The sequence below is a fragment of the Pempheris klunzingeri genome, chromosome 6, assembly GCF_042242105.1.
Source record: "Pempheris klunzingeri isolate RE-2024b chromosome 6, fPemKlu1.hap1, whole genome shotgun sequence".
Lineage (NCBI taxonomy): Eukaryota > Metazoa > Chordata > Actinopteri > Acropomatiformes > Pempheridae > Pempheris > Pempheris klunzingeri.
Genome location: NC_092017.1, coordinates 18,197,118 through 18,203,117, shown reverse-complemented (window position 1 = coordinate 18,203,117; position 6,000 = coordinate 18,197,118).

Here is a 6,000-nt window from a genome sequence, read left to right as displayed (position 1 = left end):
TGTTGCTGTCTCGCTGGGGTTTTGGGGAGGGTCGACACCAGGCTGGAGGGGTGCGGGTGGAGTGGTACAGACGGAGCGAGAGTGTGACTGAGGAGGTTTATCATTAAGAATGGAGATTAAAATGAATGGGAGGGGAGTAGGGGTGTCTGTTCTGTTCACAGTAATAAAGAGGACAAGCAGTGCCAGTCATTTTTTCGCACGCACCCAGACACACACACACAGTTTCCACACACTGCTGCAGATAGTGTGACCGTGTGTGAGTGTGAGAGATACGGGAGGGATGGGGATGGTTCATTGTTTCCTGGCCATTGTACAATATTTGCTTAACCCTGGTGCTTTATCTGTGCAGCTGTATGCTACAAATGAGATGGGAGAAGAGTGTGTATGTGTGTGTGCGATGGCGGCTGTCACAGCTGTTAGCAATTTCATTAGTGCACTGTAAGACTCCATGTACACACACACACACATACACACACAAACCCTGTCATTTTACGAAACAGTATGGCCACGATAACATCATTCTCAGAGCAGCACAATTATGCGTTAACTTAGTCTCGGCAAACAAAAATTGAACGATGAAACGGTCACAGTAACAAGCCAACGCAGGTATACAAACTAGAAACGGCAATCATGCAGCCATATAGAAAGAACATAATCATCATCCCATGGCTCCTCTGTCACTGGTTGCCAGTCAGTGCTCCCTGACCGCAGCTTGAACCTCGTTCCTCCTTAACCTTAAGCAATCTCGCTCTACTCTGCAAATACAGCACTGTTATTGTCACTCAGGATATCTCAGCATTGTCAGAGTTTCAGCCGTGTGTTACTCAACATTGAATGAATGCTTTAAACTGCTTCTTTAGGTCATGAACGGTATTGATTTGTAATCTCTGCGCCTGTCAAGTTCATACATTCTGTCTACACACCAAGCGAGACACTGCTTTGAAAAATAACTGAGTTTTAGAGGCAATAAACGGAATCCCATAGCATGTGAATGGAGTTTTTTTTTTTAATTTATTTTTCTTGACGTGAAGTGCTGGTAGAGATATCCCTATTCCACTCAAACAGTTTCTTAATGGTTTGTTTCCCCTTTCGGTCTCTTTCGGTTTCAGGTCATGAAAGTAGCTGGCAGAAGCAGAAGAAGAAGCAGAACAAGCGTTAGCAGCGTTAGCCTTCAACCGCAGAGGGAAGGGAAGAGGGAAGCAGAGCGCAACGAGGAAAAGACAAGAGGGATGAAAGAAGTAAGAGAGCTCAGTTTGCCCCAGGGGTGTACATCGTCTCGTGCGTGTGTGTGTCTGTCTGTCCTCTGTTACCCTTCCACCTGATTGCCTGAGTCAGCTGTGTACCTGGGGTGTTTTCGCTGTTTGCATGCATGTGTGTGTGTGTTTTTGTTATGTGTTTGAGCGTGTCTGTGCTTGTTTTGGTGCGTGTCCCTGGCATGGAGCCACAACTGCCAGGTGAAGAACGATCATCCTTGTCCGAGTCACCTCCTGCATCTCCTGCATCCTCAACTTTTTCTATTCTTTTTTACGTCTCAGTCTTTTTCTCTGTTTAACACACATTCAACTTCTCGGTACGGCCGAAGAACCCACCAGCAATTCTCATTTCTATGTATGTTGAGATATTTCCTTATTTTATTTGATTAGGTCTCTTGGAAATTGAGGAAGTGTAACTGGTTAACAGGGACTAATAAGTGTGACTGTGGCTTACAAACGGATGACACCTTTTATTAAATATCATACACTGGTCTGATGTTTTCACTTTCAGTAAGATAAGGGTTTTCTCACTGCTCACAGCTGCTGAAGGACAGTCAGAAATTACATTTCTTTGCACATGTCAGTATTCAAATGAAATAATTAGGTGTTTTATACTTGTAATTCTGAATTTATGAAGAATGTTACTTAGTTTCCATTAATATTAAATAGGTAATGAACGTCACTTTGCATTAAGGAGCCATTAAACCTATAAAAAATCAAAAGAGAGGAAATTCTAAGGATAACACTCAATCTTTGTATTTCATACAAGATGATCAGTATTAATCTTATTGAACCCATATCCTAATCATTACTGCACATATGTTTAACCGTTCCTGTTTAGTGTCAGAACACTGAGAACCCATTTCATGGCGAGAGGATGTGATCTTTTCTCTCTAGCATCTGCTAGAATTTCACGTTCAACATTTCAGGGATACAGGGAGTCAAAAATAAAGCATTACCTTGGAGAACAGCATAGCCAAAAGGTAAAACACAGGAGTGAATCTGGGAAAAGAGCCACATTATTGTCTTAACTGTGTTTCAGCTGTTCCCAAAGTGAGCAGTTTCTCAGAGAGTCCCTCTCTCTGCGTGGGGCTAAAAGCAGCAGTAAATCATTTTGTACTGTGCAGGCATGGCCAGAATGGCTGCCATCGTACATAGATAGATAGGGGGATGGTTAAAGAGGAGAGGCAATGAGAGGAAAAGAAGATGTTGCTTTTCTCAGATCCTGTCATATCCTCAACAATGACGAGTCTCTCTTACTGTCATTCCTCCTTCACCCCCCTAATTCTTCCATAAGTGTATATTCTTCATATTGTGTTGTTGTTGCAGACTCTATGAGTTTATGAAAGCTGACGTTGTTCCTTCCTTCTTTCCTTTGAACACCAAATGTAAAGACTTCCATGCAGTGGATGTAGGTTAAAATATTATCACCACACACCAGTTGGTCATAAAAGGTCAAACTAGGAATGTACAATAAATTAGAATATAGGGCTCAATGCTCAAGGCACTTTTCCAGAAACACTGAGGAAACACACCTGTGACTCTTCTATTACATGACCTAATACTTACTGCCTTGCTGGCATGTCCTGCCAGTACAAATGTCCTTTTTCCATCACTCCTTTTTTTTTTTTTCCTCTGTCCGCCTCTCAGCGCAATACTACAACATGAACTGTACCCCACAATGACTTTACAGGAGACAGAACGAATTCAATTCAGCTCATTTCAGTTCAACTCAACTCATTTCATATCAACCGAGTCCAGTCGAACTCAATTCTCTCTTCTAGCTCTTTATGTCAGTCTCGCTCACTTATTTTCCGTCTGCCTGAGCCATGCAATCTTGTCACATTTTCAACTCCCTTCGGTTCTGTCTCTCTTGAGCGACCACAGGTTCATAACCCTGCCTCCTTCACCCAACGCCCCCCCCCCCCCCCCCCCCCCCCCGCACACACACACATACATTTCTTTTGCATGGCTCAATCCTTTTACCAAAAAAAGGGTATTCCATAATTTTAGAATACAGGAGATGATGATGAAAGAGATTAGGGGGGTTGGGGGAGGGTTTTGAGCAACCATTTTAAAAACATTGGGAAACTATTCTCCAAAGGATTGTCTAATGCCAGTAATAATCTCTTTCAAGTTTTTGGTATTGCTCACATTTCAAACCTCTGTCCAAATCACCCCAGTAGGACAACGCAAAGTTGTTTTTAAATGGAAGTGGTTTTGAACTAGTTTGAGTTAGAAATGCCTTGCGTTTCTTCTTTCGTCATTCTTTTGATGGATGTACTATACTATATCCACCAACTGGGATTGATGGAAGTTGTACAACTATACACAACCCCATTGTTTTTGGAAATGGTGAAATGATGCAAGCAGAGTCTGGGGAAGACAGAAAGGAAAAAAGGTGGAGGATGTTGTAAGCAAGTACCCAGACATGCCACTGCTCTTTCTTCTACCCCCTTTTTCCTCTCAAGTGTGTCTGTCCTCGGCTCCGGTGGAAGACGGTCTTTCAGAAGCAGCCGAGTCTGTCTAAGCTGGCTTTAAAAGCTGCAGGACTCAAGAAGCACTGAGATTCTCTTTAGGTGTCCATTTGTGTATAGGGAGGCGGGGTTGCAAGGCTGAAGCCACAGTGTGTCACACGGTTTCATATTTCAAAAAGCGCATATGGGAAAATGACAGGCAAATGATTCACTGCAAGACTGGGGGACAGAGCGAGTAATTGTCAGTTTCACGCTCACGCAAAATAACTGGCAAATGATGGACAATGGTTTACAATGGTGGGGTGGAGGGGGGCATAGTCAGTTTGGGTATAGGCATAAAGGCCTGATGGACAAGTGTCGAAAATGGTAACATTTATGTCCACACAAAGGAAAGCATAGAACAGCAGAGTGCGCCTCTATCAAAGCCTTTCACTCCCCCCCCCCACCCGAGACACCCGTCAACCAGCAGAGGATTAAAGATTAGAATGAGAGCTTTTTATTGAGTTTGAAGCCACAGCAGTTTCAAAATGGATGGATGGATGAAAGATTGATGGGCTTGAGGGGGCAGAGATAGGAAAATTAAAATGGAGAAAGAAGGTGGTGGGCAGACAAGATTTCAAAGAGAGTAGGAATCAACAAGAAAGCAAGAGGGATGTTGGTGAAGAAGATTTCAAAGTGAGCGTGAGAGCATTATCTATGGGAGAGAACCGAAAAGAGGTGAGCTACTGTAGAAGTGGTAAATAGGGAAGTGGGGGTGAGGGCCAATGGAGCGATGCTTCTAATGTCTTTATAAGGCTATAAAATAGTGCACTTCCTGGCCTCTCTAATTGCTGCGAGGGATGGGTTGGGATGGGGTGGGGGGGGAGTCTTGACTTTACCTGCCTACTAAATGAGGCATCTAAATCCTCTCTGCTTGGCCTCGGGGGCTTTCTTCTGGTTTGCCATGCCAGAGAGATGCAGAGATGCAGAGAGGGAGCAACTCAAGGAGGGTCTACATTTGAATATTCTTTATCGTCCTTTTGCTTGAGATTAAAGTTGAGAAACGGTGTGAAATGCAAAGAAAGATGAGAAGAGAAGGAATAGGGGAAAGTTCTGTTCTCTAATGATCCCCTTAGAGTTACCTTGCTAGAAAATAAAAGTGAATGGAGAATGACAGAAAGGGGAGTAAGGAGGGAAAAATCCAAAGACATAGAATAAAATATTATGTGCTTTAGGCTATTTCTAACAATGTCTACTTGAAAATAAGGTTGAGAAAGAACACACAGCAATAAAGAGGTAGAGAGAGAGAGAGAGAGAGAGGATTTCATTGACTCAGCAGGAAATGGCCATAGAAAAGTCTATGCTTCCCCAAGGAGCTGTATGCTGAACTCTTAAAAATGAAAAGTAACGTTTGCCATCATTGGAAAAGAAAACATTTTCATTTCATAAACTGCTTGTCTAAGAGACCCTGCCCCAACCTCTAACCCTCAAGTAAGCACAGTAACTAACAGAGCCTTCAGAGGCAAAGAAAGGCTTCTTTTTTTTTTTTTACAGTGTGGAAAAGGGGGAGAAAGGCACAAACTCACTCTAAACTATGCCCTACATACCTGCAGATGTACTCGAATGGAAGAGCCATTATATCAATATTTGTTTCGAAATGAGACGGCATCAATTTGAGAACTGTAACAGTCTTATGAAATGTTTGGGAGCGTGAATCCTAAAAGATAGCAAATGGAAAGGTTCCTGCCAAAATAAAAGCCTTTAACTACATCCAGATTATATAAGTAGACTAATCATATGTCCAGAGATGTGTTACATGCATCTGCGGGCAGAGTGGTAGAATTAAATGTCAAATGCTTCGATTGAAATGACAACAAAAAATGCTATATAGGCACTTATAATGCACATTAAAATTATTCTTTAATGATGTAATTTCTGTATCATTAACGTCTCATCTTTGCTGAAAGAATATTTTAAACTATACTTTATCATCATTCTGGGCACATCTTGTGTTTTTCCCTTTCCATCCAGTAGCCCTATATGCTGTGTATTCAAAATGAATGGTAATTTCAGGCATTGTGACTTTGTTTTCTGAAATGTAAATTCCAGCGTTAATTTTTATCTTTTGCCGCTGACTTAAAGTGAGTCCATGAGCTGCGCGCTTAACTTTTGCTTATTTTGATGGTGGGAGTGCGGGGGTGTATTGTGTCTCAACTTGCCACGCTACAGGAGCGGCATGACAGTTGCCTTTTTTGTGTCGGGCTTTATCAGTGGGTGAGAGAATGAAAAGG